Source organism: Lasioglossum baleicum, chromosome 3, assembly GCF_051020765.1.
Source record: "Lasioglossum baleicum chromosome 3, iyLasBale1, whole genome shotgun sequence".
In the NCBI taxonomy this organism is placed as follows: Eukaryota; Metazoa; Arthropoda; class Insecta; order Hymenoptera; family Halictidae; genus Lasioglossum; species Lasioglossum baleicum.
In genome coordinates, this window is record NC_134931.1 from 3,256,822 (window position 1) to 3,272,646 (window position 15,825).

The window sequence follows — 15,825 nt, forward strand, 5'->3', positions numbered from 1 at the left end:
AACATGAAATACATATTTACAGTATATTTGAAAAAAAATGTTTGTTACTTAATGTAAAATAAATATTGTACGTATATTTGAATATTAAAAACAGATTGGATCTCTTTTTAATACCATATGAATGTCTGTACAATATTTTGTGCAACTAGGGATGGTTCTCCATCGGATTTGTACGCAGCGGGAACAGAACGATCACGCGTTCTAAACGCACCATTATGGAACTAAGTTTGCGTAGACAACGAACGTGCACGGAAATGCATACGAAACACGGGAGGCACGCAAACATTTTATGTTTGGATTAGACTGGTATAAAGGTCGAAACTTTTCTCCAAAGGTAATGCAATCTTCCGGAGAAGTTTCGGAGTACGTATCGAGAGAGATCGACGGGCGTAGTTCTCCTCACGAGGACGGGGACACGCTCGTTTAACGACCGCCCGATAAATGGAGACACGGGGGTGGTTCGCGGAACACGCTGCGGACCGACTTGTTCGCACAGTGGACAGCGTAACACGTGTGGTGGCAAAGATAAGCCGGCGAAAATACGCGGAGTCACGTATTTTATGAAATATACGCGAGCGTTTCCCTTGGTGCGAACCGGGGACAAGCGCTGCTCGATTCCGGCTCGATTCGGGCTCGACTCTGCTCGACTCGACTCGACTCGACACAACACGGTGCGCCGCGCACAGTGGGTGAGAAGTTTCAACGGCATTAGCGCGTCCGGCGGGCGATAAACGAATTTTCCAGAGAGATACACCGAAGGAACGGCTGAACGGTCCTTGACTCGAAAGGACGCGCCGCCGTGCAAGGGTCGGAACACCTGCGGCCCGTGCGATAACCTTCGCTTATTCAGGGACGCGAGGGCCGAGGGGCGCGTCTTCACATTTCGGAGCGACGCACAGTCATATTTAACCAGTTAACTCCTTGCCGCACCATTTTCTTTACAGTTACAGCGATTAAAACGTCTTTTTTTACGCCATACAAATAATATAAAATCTCCTCAATAAGAGAAGTTAAGGACTTGGGAATTCGTTTCTCCTCTACCTTGGACTTTTCCACAACCATGTTTATAACATTGTAAACTCCGCTTCATGATTACTTGGTTTCATACTTCGTTCTTCCACTGATTTTCATTCAATCCACACACTTAGATTACTATACATTACCCTTGTCCGTCCCCTGTTAGAATATGCTTCAATTATATGGTCTCCGAAAAGCTTTAATTACGAAATCATGCTTGAGAGAGTGTAGCATAAGGGAGTAGACTCGTTTCCAGAATTGCAAGGGTGCGGGATTCGCCTTCTCCTTTCTCGATAATAAACACGGGGTTTTCCAGTAGTAAAAAACACTAGATGAAAGATCGATCTAGGGCGTTATCTCCCACAAAAGTCCTATTTTTCCGTTTACGAGGCGTAATTTGCATTATTCGGAAACATACAGCTGCGCACGTAGCTATTTTTATAGCTGCATGCTGCCGAATAATGCAAATTACACCTCGCAAACGAAGAAATAAATTTTTAAAAAATACCACGTTTTTAAAACGCGCGCGGACTAAAAAGTAACAAATAATTTAAATAAAAATAAATTTTTTTAAAAATATAATGAGAAGACGAATCCCACACCCTTGCAATCCTGGAAAAAGGAGTCTACCTCTTAGAGTTTCTCAGGTTTTGTTCATACAAGATAAATAAACTTATATGTCAATCTTTGATCATGATTACTCTACAATATTAAACACAATCAACCTGAAAACATTGTCTGCTCGAAGAATAGTATCCGACCAGAGCTTTATTTTCAATTTGATTAATAATAATATTGATTGTTCCACTCTCCTTGTGCAAATCAATTTCTTTTTACCTGAACGTGTTTTGAAATCTAGAGCAGGATTTCAAACACTTAAATCCAAATCCACATATGGATTAATAAATCCTATAAATCGCATTATTCCAACTCTGACACACTATATAATAGTATTGATTTTTTTAATGGATCGTGACACACATTCAAAAGAAAATTACGCACGATTATTTTGTACATGTCCGCTCTTAGTTAAATTACGTTAATTCTTTTTGTTATTCTATTGGACACATTTGTGTAAAAGGACTTCGGTTCGTTTATAATAAATATAAATTTTCTTCTCTCCTCTACGATATTTTTGGGAATAACGATGTTTCGATCACTGTAACTGCACAGAAAATGGTACGGCAAGGGGCTTCACACTGCATTGCCGGAAAATACGTATTTTAACTCTTGCATATTACTATTTGAAAGGGTATTTTATTTAAAAGATATTAGAGGAAGTAGAAAAGACAGTCTTCCATAAATATTAGATGATTGCATAAGTTCGCGCCCGGTTTGAAAATAAAACTCAATGATCAAATTTTAAAGAATACAGCATCACTAATCATTATTAATTTTTTATTTTCTTACACTCCGCCGTGCAGTGCAGTTTGCGACATCTATGAAAATCGGCACGAACTTATGCAATCAACTGATATATTTAAAGTTTATCAAAATGAAATACATGTAGAGAAATTTATTGAACGAATACTAACACATTCTGACAACAAAAGAGAACTCTCACAATCTGAATCACATTGATGCAACTTTCTTTTCATTTCTGACTACATGAAAGCGCAACTTCGATATTCAATGAAGAATGAAATTCATACTCGCTCATACATATAGTGAAATTTTACTGTACATTGCTAAACAATGAAAAGTGTTCTTGTTACACCCTCAAACTTCCATACAATGCTAAAATCTTCATGAACTACTAGATCGGCCGTCCGGAGCACTGTGCGACGCGGACGAGGCGAGATATTACTTTGCGTAAATACCGATCCCAACAAAAACATCCTGCAAATAGGAGCCAAGTTCCTATGGCCGTAAAAAGTTGTGAGATCAAACAAAATACGGCCAAGTTCGGGATGTTTTTGTTGGGATTTCATCAATTTTTGTTGAAATTTCATCAATTATCAAGTAGGTGTTACTCTTATCCCTGATTCATTAAATCCTAAACATTTTTTATCTTTAAGGTGGACATTAAGTAAATTAATAAATGCATCTTCGTTTTACTACCTATTTATACCTTTTTCGTAATGTTTTTTTTTTCAATACAACCCCTTTAAGATGTAAAATTTCAAACTTTGATAATTATTCCTTTGAGTGTTTGCTATGGTGGAGCTATGTACCAACTTTCAAGCTTGTAGGTCAATGAGAAGTACCCAAAAGGTTTTGATTAACTGTCAGTCAGTCAGTCAGTGACAAATTTAGCGATTTTTGAGGTCCTATATCTCGGAACCTACTAATGTCGGAAGATTAATGTTTTGTCAATATTGAGACATGATAGCATTTAACAAGTGTACGAAATTACATCCCTCCATCTGCCTCCAGTGCCGAGTTACAAACCTCTAAAAAACGGCTAAGTTGTTTCGTGTAAAAGTAGGTTTTGCAAGAACTTGGCTGGTGCACTACCGTGCACCTAGATCAAGGTTGCTAGTCTCGCAGAGGGTTTCAGCGGAACGCGCCAGCGAACAGGCGCGTTACTGCTCGAACAATTAAGCTGTCGGGTTACGTTAGAGCGTGTTCCCCGGGAAACGCGTGCAACGGGAATCGTCTCCGAAGAACGGCTCTCGTTCTCCAGTCGGAGGTGCGCGAGATACCGGAGAGAAAAAACTTGCATCTTTATCGGACATTATTAGCTATTTTATAGTGGCGGGGGTAACGATGAAGTGGCACTAAACTTCGCAGAAATCCCGCGCGACGTAAAACGATATTTATTACACCACAAACAGCCCGCCGCGACTAAGTTTTTAACTAGCTCTATACTTTGCAGTATATACGCTATTACTTTATCGGCGGCGGTCGAACATTTCTATCGACCATTATTTCCCCGGCCTCGCGACTCCGATTCCGACTCCGCTACTCCGATATAATTCGAACTCGAATATAATGCAGCTTCCAATATATTGTCGACGATTAGGGTATTAAGCGCCGAGGCTTTTGTGACGGGTCAGCGATCCGGCTCGTTTGTACGACGTTCAGAATGAAAGTGGAACGAGAAGGAAAAAGCAGAGCTGAAAACGCGCGCGGCCAAGAAACGGATCGAGAGCTCATTGTCTCGGTCACGAAATCAAACGATCACCGACGAATGGCTCGCGGCTCCCGCGAATTCCGATTTACAAATCTCGCCGTGCAATCGCGGGAGCGACTCTTCGATGAAAATTGAGAAACTTACTTTCTTATCAATACTCGAAGACCTTGCAGACGCAATTACACCAACGCACAGTGGCCCGTTTGGCAGGAAAAGTCTGAAAAAATTGTTTCAGCGTTATTTATGGAATCAAGTCATAGTATATAGTAGATCGTTAAATTCGTAACATGCATTTGAATATTTAAAAAATCAAAATGGTCTTTACTTTCTGTTGAGAAAAAGTTTTCGCGAAATTTTATATATAAAAGTTTGTAAATGTTTCAGTACTGCTCAACTTTTGATGGAAACATTTTTCCTCGGATTATCGGAAACCATTGAAAAATCGTGATAATGGAGTGCTTTCACCGAAAAGCTGGAGAAAATTATTTTTGCATACAAACTGTGTTGAAATAATGTAATCAATTATTTTAATATTGAACATGTACATCTCATGAAAATTTTTAATAAGCAAATATTAATTTTCATCAGGAAACGCGCTTCATCGCGATGGTATCCGCGAAACTATGGATAAAAGTAGCAACTTCTTCTTTTTAACATTAAAGTTAGATAAATTCTCGACATCTTGCATAACAAAATTGTCTGGGACGCACCGTGAGCATAACTAAACTCTTCGAAATGTATGAAAGTTTATTATTTTTTCAAGGTAACAAGAAAGTTCACTATAACTGAAGTTTACCATAACTAAACTGAATAGCCAATTTTGAACTTAGCCTTTCGACATCGTTATTTCTCACTGATTCTACAAGAGCATATTCTTAGCTATAATTTACTGACAGATAATTATGAACTCTCGAGTTTTGTGCGTCGTTGATCGTTCTAATCTGTAAGCAGTACGAATCGAGCAAGAAACGCACTCGGCCAATAGCGTGCCTGAAACACAGCGCTTACTTTTTGCAAACATTCCCATCGACGATTCGTAAACGCGATACCGTGCCGCGGGCAACAACTGGCAGTTTTCGGCTGGGCTCTACTCGTGTCTAAAACGAATGGCGCGGGGGCGTTTGCGTAAATTCTCTGTGACGCATTGTGCCGAAACATAATTCGGTTTCACCGAAATCCAAAACGAGCGTTACATCTCCGAAATCCGAGTGCTGCCGATGGAACGCGCGTCATTCTGCTAATTGTGTAGCTATAACGGCAACGGTAAATTATTTAATTGTCGTGGAATCCCGTTTTACCAATTGCGTTTCGACCCGGCCGGGTTTCGGCGATTCCTATTTCATTTTTTCCTTTGTATGCGCGTATATCGCGCGAGTATCGTTGACCGGTCGAACCAGGACACACGAATCGCGTCGCTCGGACTGACTCGACCAACGAACCCATGGGGCACGAACCAACACCATAGACAATGCACTCCGGTATGGTATCCTCGTGCTCTTGTTTCCTCGTGTTCGGCCCTCGGCTCTCGACTATCCTCTGTGGCTATTTAACTTTTTTACGATACACCGAGAACGCTGGTCCCGACCACCGGCGACCATGCGAAACTTCCCAGCGATCGCCTATTGTTTATCATTATACGTCCACGCTTGTAAATAGGCCGTATTGGTAAATGCAAGGCTGCGCCCTCTCCCTCTCCCCCCCCCCCCTCTCTCTCTCTCACTCTCTCTCGCTCGGTTCTGCGAACGGAAACGGGAAAGCAAACCCCTCTTCTGATTAACCCGACGAGTATCCACGGAAAACGAGTTAACTCGTCGTTCCTACCCAAATTCCCCTAAATCTCATCTTACACCTCCTCTTCCAAATCGACAACTCTACTACGCAGATTGTCGGAGACATCCGCAACTCCGATACGTAATACGATGCCTCTTCCTCGACGCTATTGTCTCCGTTTAGCAGCTTTTCCGTGTCGAACGTGATAGTAATTGTGTATAACAGCTCGATTCGTTCGGTAGAATGCGGTAGAATTTTTATCGTAATGCGAGAGGGTCGAACATAAACATATTTTATGGAATAACACGTCGATTTGAAGGAAATTTATGCAGGATATACACTACGCACCAGCCAAAACTTCGGAATCACGGCGTAAATTCAGAGAAACAGGATGTTTAGAAGAAAAACTGAATGCTTTTAGAGCAACCAAGGAAGATTAATTTGCCAACAAAATTACGAGTAGTATGTTTTACATTTTGGATTTTTTATTTTTTTTTTTTTGCTATCAAGGAATGCGTACTTTTCTTGAAATTACTCTTTCATTACAAAACCGCCTTTCTTTTTATTGACAGCCTGACAAACTCGGGGCATAAAAAAGTTGTAAAACTTTATGTTGTCATTTATGAAACAAGTCCATACAGTTCTCGCCCCTATGCGGTCGGAAAATGTTACATATTTATCAATCATTGTTAAATGACAAAAACGAAATAAATAAAAAACACGTGTGTCCTATTTTAGTCCATAGATTACGTACATACAAAAAGTTACACAAAAGATGAATTTTTAAAACACAAATGAAAGAAAAATCATTATCGTAGACCCTCTACTTCCCGAGATATTAACAGAAATAGGGTTTTCATCCCCTTCAACAGGAATGTCGGCAGCTAAAAAATATGTGATGAATATTTTTTTTAACAAACTGTATAAATTGCATTAAAATCGGCGTGTTACACTTGGGTAATGTCCCTCGTAAATGTGATTAGTAGACAGCGGATTTCATGAGTTTATGACAAAAAATGAGTACGAGTGTAATTTAAACGCATTAAAAACATACAAAATACTTTTATATCCTTCCCAACCTATTGGACATATAACGAAAGAAGATAAATGTCTTTGTCACATCGGTTTGTTGCAGTTGTGGTGAAAAATGTTTATTTTGCATGTGTAATAATGAGAAAGAGATCACGTTACAATTCAGATGGAATATTTTTGCATAACGATCCGCTGTCTAACAATTAGGAGGAGATCATGTTGCAATTCAGGTGGAAAATTTTTATTTTGCATAAAGATCCGCCGTCTAATGATTATAAAGAGATCATGTTGCAATCCAAGTGGAAAATTTTTATTTTGCATAGAGATCCGCCGTCTGATGATTACAAAGAGATCATGGCGCGAATAATAACGGTATCGTGACAATTGTCACACGAACGTCGACCGTATCGAATCTCGTCGAAACGATTCCGGTTCTCCTCTTCCTCGAACAGCAAAGTTGCAACGAGGTAAAACCGCTTGTTCCTACAAACGGCGCAAACGTGGGCATAATTTCTCGCGATGCTTCGCTGCACGCGAGTTCTCATTTTCTTATCTATTTAATTGACCGCGAGTTTCACCGCGTTTCACCATCGCAATCGACGCGTCGCTTCGCGTCGTATCGCATCGGTGTAAACTGCAGCATGGTCGCGTAAACCGCGACAGAATCTTTCGGTCGGCGGGACTTTGTTCGACGCGACGAGCGCCCGCATAGGCGGCCGATCGAAAAATCATCCGGCCGACACAGATTAAAACACAATGTTCTCGATTCGATATTGCCGATTGGCCTGGCAACGATCGATCCCCCCGCGATACGTCGCGTCGCTGTGCTGCCAATTAAATGAAACTCGTTCGATTAGCCGGTTCCTATGGGTTTTCGCCGATCGTCCAGCGAGAAGACTCGAATCGCAGCCTGGATAATTTCAACGAGGAGTTACCGTATCCCATAGCGCGGAGCTCGTGACTCTAAATGCAATATGTTTCCTCGATAAACGGTGAAAGTTAACGTTGCTGGAACACCGGCGAAAAAGTTTCCTCGGCAGTGTTCCTAACGGTTATTCGCGCGTATTTTTTCATCGCTAACCCTCGGCCGCCATCGATCCCGTCGATTCGTCGTGGGAAATTCGAGAACGGCCGTTCCATGCGGTTAAACGAAAACCTTGCTCCGAGATGGAAAAACACGAGCGCAAATTAGCTGAGAATTTTCATTTTCCGAAATGTAACTCGGAAAATATTGGTCCGCCGACGGTGATGTTTCGCTCGCTTCGAACGTATTTAAATATTCAAGACACCGTTGCATTCTACAAAGTCTATAGAATCTACTACGGTCGACGAACGCGCGTTCAAACTTCAACATCGTGATCAGTGCTCGAAAATGAAATTTCTCGTAAACAGAGGAGAACGGTTTTCAAATTCGTGCTCTCGGCGCAGAGAGATTTAGGAAAATTAGCTGTTACGGGAACGTAAAGTAGACGCGGGCCGGAAGAAAGGTATCGCGACATAATCTGTGAAGCGGTTCCTACCACAAGCTCGACAACACCGAGGGAATTTTTCACGGCTGGAACGACGGGACGCGGACGAGAGGACCAGGACGAGGATGCGAGGGCGCGTCGGGGTTCCCGCGGCCACCGCGCCTTCTAAACCTTTTTCATTTATCTTCGCTCGGCGCAGCTTAAGCAGCAATTTTCCACCGCTCTTTGCATCTGCTTGTTTCAGCCGCTCCGAGCAATCCCCTTAATGTATATACTTTTTCTCACTGTCATAATTGAGGAGCCGTCCGAAGCTAGACCACTTCCAAGGAGTGTTCTTCCCTCATAAATTTTCGACTTAGGTTCCGCGAGCTACGTTTCTTCGCGCCTCGTTTCGCGGCAAATGCTCGTCAAGTGGCTGCCGCGAGGAACTCCCGAGGATCCGATCCGCCTCTCTGCTTTTGCTCCCCGATATACCCCAGTAGCATTTATGGTTGGCATTTTTTCTTTTTTTTTTTATTACAGATAAACTCATAAGAGATTTATTTTAACACATAATTGTCCGTCAAATCTGGAGTCGGTGAAATGTTGTCGGCGAAAACCGTGTCGGAGAAATCTGTGTCGGTGATTTCCATGGTACCCAATGCTACTAGGGTCGCTACAATATTTCTGGACGTATAGAAGATATCTCAAATATTCGCTAAATTAGTCGTATATAGATTTGTCCTTCGGATTCGTCTGTATTTGATCGGTAGCTGGCCACCCGGTAAATCGATCAACGTTTTCATAAAACTCGTCCCTCCTGGGAGTAAGCGGACAGTTTAATGCGAGAATGTTGGACGATAGAAATGTAATGCGATTACGAAGAGATAGTGCGAGCGAAAAGCTACCGATTGTCGAGCAACAGGAAACAATGTCGCCAATTTGTTCGAGGGGAGGAAAAGTTGGAAGAAAATATTCAAATATAGTAGACCCGAGAGGGATCGCGCCACCTCTCGAGCGATCCAAGGGTTAACGACGTTCCGAGTGGCTGGATGCGCAGCCCTGTCGATCCTCTTTGCCCCGATTCTCGCAGGCGAACATCGACTTCCGGTAGGAATCGTGGGGCGGGACCGAAAGCGAGCGTTCGCCCCCGATACATGGAAAAATGTCGATGGCCGTGATTGCGAGAACGTTGCTTTCCGCGCGATTCTCGAAACGCTCGGGTGTTTGCTTTCGCGTGAAACATTCGATGATTCGCAAATATGACGGAACAGTTTTCCGCATCGCGTATCGAAAACGTCGAGAACTTTGAAAACGTGCCGCCATCATTCCACTGGGCCGCGCCGATGCGTCACAATAAAAACGCTCGGTACCGATTATATTATTATTCCGTCGATGTTTGTTCAGCATTAACCGCCTATATAGAAAACAAATGTTATTCCACTACGACAACGAACGACCAAACGTAACGAGAAGTCGATTTCTGGCCGAGATGCGGTGCATCGTACAAATTTCCGTCGGAAAATTGCGCGGCTCGTCTCGAGAGCGGTATCATTCGTAACTGAGCTCGTTGCGTTCTTTCCAAAAGTGGTTTCAACTTTCCGGGAGGAACCGGAAGGGGACGCGACACGGGCGCGAACGATATCGTCGATCGTTTCGAACCAGAAACTTCATCTCCCATCGAATTCCATGGTTGGCTCGCGACGACTAGGACAACGTCGGATTCCTCGACCGTGTCGTCTCGATCGTAAACTGTCAATTTTACCATCACGTTTTCCATAATCCGTCAGTCTTCTCGAGGCAATCGCGTCACTTGCCAAGCCCGCAAAATTCCGCGTTTCGTTCAGCTACTCCTTCAATAGGAGATTTGCAATTTGTACCAGCAGCGCAACGTCCAAGTTGCATCCAGTTTACAAATAGGCAGATCTCCGGTTAAGGGGTTAGACTCTCGCGTTTCCAGGATTGCGAGGGTGCGGGATGCGCCTTTTCATTCCTCGATAAAGTATGCGATGGGGTATTTCAGTAGTCAAAAGCGCTAGATACAGTCACCCTAAAAAGTCCTATTTTTACGTTTACGAGACGTAATTTGCATTAATGGGCAGCGTGTAGCTGTCGCAGCTTTATGAAAATAGCTGCATGCGCAGCTGTATGCTTCCGAATAATGCAAATTACGCTGCCGAACAAATTACGGCTCGTAAACGTTAAAAATAGGACTTTTGGCTGCTCTTTACTTTACCAGACTCAAAATTTCTGCCTTTCTCCTGTAAATTATGATGTATTTGGTATGTAATCCAGTAGATTTGTACCCGGGGCGGCTGCAGGTCGAAGTTTCGATCCTGTAGGATCAATGGTTCAGGAGCTATGCTTCCTTAAAGTGGAGCAATCTTCAGTGTTTTTGCCAGGTAAGGGCGCCGCCATATTGCTAGTGACGGTCGCGCGCCGCTTACAGTTAGTGGGATTAGGTTGAGGGGGGTGGAGGAGGGCAAGGACCGGCGGTTCTGCTTGGTAAGCGGCTCGCGGTCGTCACTAGAAACCAATATGGCAGCGCCCTTCCTTGCCTGTCAAAAACACTGCAGATGGCTCAACTTTAAGCAAGCATAGCTCCTGAATCATTGATCCTACAGGATCGAAACTTCGATCTGCAGCGGCCCCGGGTACAAATCTACTGGATTACATACCAAATACATCATAATTTATAGGGGAAAGCCACAAATTTTGAGTCCGGTAAAGTAAGGTTTACCCGGTCTTTTATCTAGCAGTTTTGACTACTGAAGAACCCCATCTTTGCATCATCGAAAAATGAGAAGGCGCATCCCGCGATTGCAATCCTGGAAACGCGAGTCTACCTCCTTAAACCGGAGTCAAAAAGTAATTCACGATCGATTGACACCATTGATAACGCTGCAAGTATAATTGCAAACAGGCGATGCTACGCTTCTCTATTCGAAACGGTTCATTGTATTTGGTGATCTCGCCATCGAAACGGTGCATCTGCCCACTTAATTATTCGAAAAGAGCATACGGGAATACGTTTCGGAAGGAAGACATCTTGTACGAACATCGACGTCAGCTTTTTGATAAAAACAGCCCGTCCAGATCAGCATGGACTATATTACTGTTCTGGAACCCCTTGCATCGACGAATCATTATCACCACTTTCCTTCTTCCACGAATTGAATCCGTACTTCCGCGAACATAATTGTTTTCGCAGGCATCTGACCGGGCAGAGAAGCGTCTAAACAACCGGACCGAGAATCTCGATCAGTTCTGAACGAACGACAACGAGGAGCGAAGAAGCGTCACGGCGCCGCTACGATACCTCTCGAGGCTTTATTTTCTCGCGGATCATGGTCCTGGTGCACTCTCGCGTTCCGCTCGGCGCGGCGCGGCGCCCGGGCCTCGGCGACGATCCGCATGCATCAAAGCTACATAATAAATTGAATATTATATGCAGCGACGGGGTGTAGCGAGGGGGTTGGAGGGGACGCGAGGAAACGCGAAGGAACCGAGAAGGAGAAAGGGAAAGAGAAAGGGGGAGGTGAGCAAGGTGAAAGAGGAGAGAAAAGAGGAAAGAGGAGAGAGGAGAGAGGAAAGAAGAAGGGACACAGGAGGTCCTGGACCTGCGCCATGCGAGGCGAGCGTCCCGTCACGGAGCGTTCCGACGCTCGACTCGCTCGACGGCTAGCTCGACGCCGTCAGTACACGCGTCTCGACGCCCGGGGATGCGTCCGGTGCCGGAACTCTAGCGGGACGCTCGTCGTACCGATTTCGATCGCCGACTCGTTCAAGACCGAGAGTGTGCCGCGCCGGGAAAAGTCGGGAACCAAAACAGGACACAGTACCACGTATGACGCGCCGTGTGCATTCGCGACTATAATGCTACACTTTCCTCACGAGGTAATGTCCCCGCTCGATGGGATCGTGCGTAGGGGAGAACCGAACCGATCGATCCGCGATCGAACCGTGCGTCGATCCGTGGAATCGCGAGTTTCGCTGGTTTTCCAAAGGATTTCGCGGTGTTCGACCGCATTCTCTCTCTCTCTCTTTCTCTCTCATTCTCTCTCTCTCTCTCCCTAGCCATCCGATTTTACGGCGGGACGATATATCAACGCGATATTTTCCAGCGGAATTCCCTGCCGAATTCCAAGTGAATTATAAGGGTACCGGGTTCCGAAGGCTCGGAGCGCTCCGCAGGCTCCAAAGGCTCCCGGAGATTCAGCGATAACAGTCTGAAAATCCGACGGCCGATAATCCACGTTGGCCAATTGAATTTTCGATATTCGTGGAATTATTGCCGAAAGGGTGGCCCTCACCCTCGCGACAACGAATTCTCCCCGACCTCCTGGACACCCGTTGGTCCTGCTCTCGCCGCGATTCAACAGCGAACGGCGATCTCGCATTTTCTCGGTTCTTTCGGAACCAAGCAAAAAAGGGACAAGGGACACTGGAATACGAGGGACGGATCCGTTCGTATATGACGCGTTTTTACCGAGACGGCCGTGGCTAATGGCCTCGCCGGTGACTTTGATAAATCCATCCCTCGAAGGTGATTCATTATGCGAACCTGTTCCTCCGTGCGTATGAATTTTAATACCGGAACGCTGCGCTGCCCGATTCGGACCGTCGTCGGTGGCGTTCGCACGCGCGCTTCGCTTGGAAATGGAACGCAACGGCCCGAGCGATCAAGAATCGCGTTTAACGCTACGACTACACCAGTCCGGACGAAACAACTTGTATCTCGGATTATCTTCTGCCGTCTGTTTGTTGAGTTCGAAAGCAATGTTCGTGAGAAACGATGAAATTCAGTTATTCGGGGGATCGTTCGCGCAGGGAGTCGAGGGACGCGTCAGAACTCTTGGAATTTTGATAAGACGTTGCAAACTGTCGTAGCGACGGTGCCTCGGCGCTTGTACCGTTAAACATTAGCAGGCAACGTTGGCACCCTCCGCGAATAAGATTAATCGGTCCCGGGGCGGCGTTACCACGATCCGGAGGGAAAAAGAAGCGAAAACTTATCGTCCGGGAATATTCGAAAGTAGAAACCTTCCTCGAGATTCCCAGCGGCAGATAACTAATTCCCCTGCGAACCTCCGAAGACACTGTCGACGATTATCTTTGAAGTTAAAGAGGGCCAGCAATGTAATCCCCCCGGCGTAACGTTTGTAATCGTCCGGCTCTCGAGCCGGCAAAGTTGTTTCGCAAAAACGGACGCTGGCTTTCGAGCCGGCGTCGTAGATAATTAATCTGTTTCCCCGGAGGATGGCCGGGTTATTTGCATAGGTACGCGTATGCAAATGGTAACCGTCCGCCTTCGTTCCGACTCCCACTGAAAATTATTCTTCGGGTCCGGTGATCGCGTTCACCGAATCTTCCGATGGGACTTTCTACCCTTCCGGTTGGAAAGAGACGCCGCGGCCGGCTAGTTTGTAGCGTTTCAACGTGGTGCGGGGAAACTCGCGCACGCTTCGAAATTAATTTCGAACGTGGAACGAGCTTTTCGTCCGCGGAAAACCGAATATTTACCCCTGGTTACCAAAACCTGATGCAACGTTAATATCTCGCGTAATCACCGCCGTTTATCGCGGTCCATCGCGGTAGTACGTTTTGGTACGATTTGAATAACTTTTCGGAGAAACGATCTCCGATTTCCTACATTGCCGAGGAATTATAGAAAATTGGAAACACGCTATCGTTCCGTCCGGCGCGGCATGGGGCCATGGGTCATGGGATGGCAGTGTAATCGGTTGGGCGCAAGGGAAAACAAAAGGGAGAAATGGATCGCGATACACGGAAACGAGAAACAAATGTTTCGACCGGCCGAGAAATTTCGCGAGACTCGAACGGGATCGATCGGAATCGGGAAAGAGAAGCGAAACGATCGGGGGGAGGGGGCGACTGTTTTGTTCTCGATGATAACAGCCACTGGCTGTACCGCGAATGCTGCGAGTCTGCGAACGCCGCGATGCGAGATCCTGGTTGCTGCCAGTAATTAATGCCTGGCGCGCGGCGCGGTTCTCGGACCGGAGAACGTCCGGGGAGGTCCGGAAAAATTACGGGTTTGCATTTCCCTTGATTATCCGGAGGCTTCTCGGGAAACGGTATCAGTCGTTAAAATTCCCTGGCTCGCCGAGATTTAAGCCGCGCTTAACGCCGTCTCAGCGTAACGAGGGCAAAACGAGAAATTGCGAATTTTTTTTCGGGGATTAGTAAATCATCGGGCAAGGGACGAGGGACCGCTCGCGATCCACGAAAGTCCTCCACCGACTCAAGAATCGAGATCAACTTATTTCCAGTACAACGACGAACGACCGGCGCGACGGCGGCGCAACCAGCGAGTTCTCTCTCTACTCGCTCTCTATTCTCTTCCCCCTTCTCTCTTCTTCACCCTCGTCTTGTTACCGTCCGTAGACCAGGCTTTTAAATCGGTCATAACGTTTGCGCGATTCTTTCCCGAAGAGACAATGTTTGCGAGCAAACAGTTGATCGCGGCAAACACGCGGAAAAGGGTCGGAAATGGAATCTCGGTTCCCTCTCGGCCGGATCCTTCCATTACCAATCTGGCTCCCGTGGAACAGCCGAACGACGAGTACGAAAATCTGATTTCCTCGTGTCGATTCGCGGCCCGCAACCGACTAATCGACGAACCAGCATAAACATGCCGCACCGTACCATCCGCGGTGTGTAAATACGTGTACCACGCATATTCAAAGACCGGAGTCTTCGTTTACGCGCCCGAAAATCGCTATCTGTTCGCTCAGTTCACAACAATTTTTTGGGACACGAATACTGGTAGATAACAACTTTGGAAAAAATTAATCGACTTTTATAATGTAACCGTACAGAGACCATTTATTTTGACGACGAATCCGGCACGAGAATCAAAATTCATTATAAAAAGCTCTTAACATTCAATTACTCGCACTCCTCTTTCTACGTAACTGGCTACATGTGGAACTATACATCACTCCACGTATATACATTTTTATTCAATGTAATAACTATATTTTAACTCTTATGCCAATAACCAGGCACCCGGGTACACACTTCAAATTTCTGTTTGATACTATTTAACATTTGTGTTGACAAATAGCACAATCATTGTAGGCTTTCATGTTCTTGGACGGTCAGAGAATTAATTTACATTTGCAGCATGAACATCTATTTTTATTTGAACATTTTGGTTATGGACATATGAACTAATGCAAAATAAATATTTGCTAGTGTGGTCGACACCATTGTTCATGCTCGAAACTCTAAATTTCAAGTTTTGAGACTGTAACAACTGTAATGCGAGTAATTAAACGTTAAGCTGCATTTATGCGGAACGCTTTTCACTGCTTTCGTGAACTTTAAAACGTTTGTCGCTCGATCGATCTAATTCCTTTCAGCTTCGTATTCGTGTACGATAACACCCAAGTGCCACCCGAGTTTATTCGCAATTATAAGCGATCGAACGATCAAGCTTTACGAGATTGACCGACC

At 45.0% G+C, this 15,825-nt stretch overlaps 1 protein-coding gene across 2 annotated transcripts in view; it reads left to right on the plus strand.

Annotated features, from left to right (window-relative positions):
- The window catches only part of LOC143207086 (lachesin), a 108,615-nt gene that overhangs the window by 30,317 nt on the left and 62,473 nt on the right, over positions 1-15,825 (plus strand). The window contains exon 1 of one of the 2 annotated variants that reach the window (XM_076420149.1): positions 12,014-12,240. The exons of the other annotated variant lie outside the window; for it this stretch is intronic. The gene's annotated coding sequence lies outside the window, so the exon portion shown is untranslated. Of the gene's footprint in view, positions 1-12,013; positions 12,241-15,825 lie in introns of those variants that run through there. 2 annotated transcript variants of the gene reach the window in all.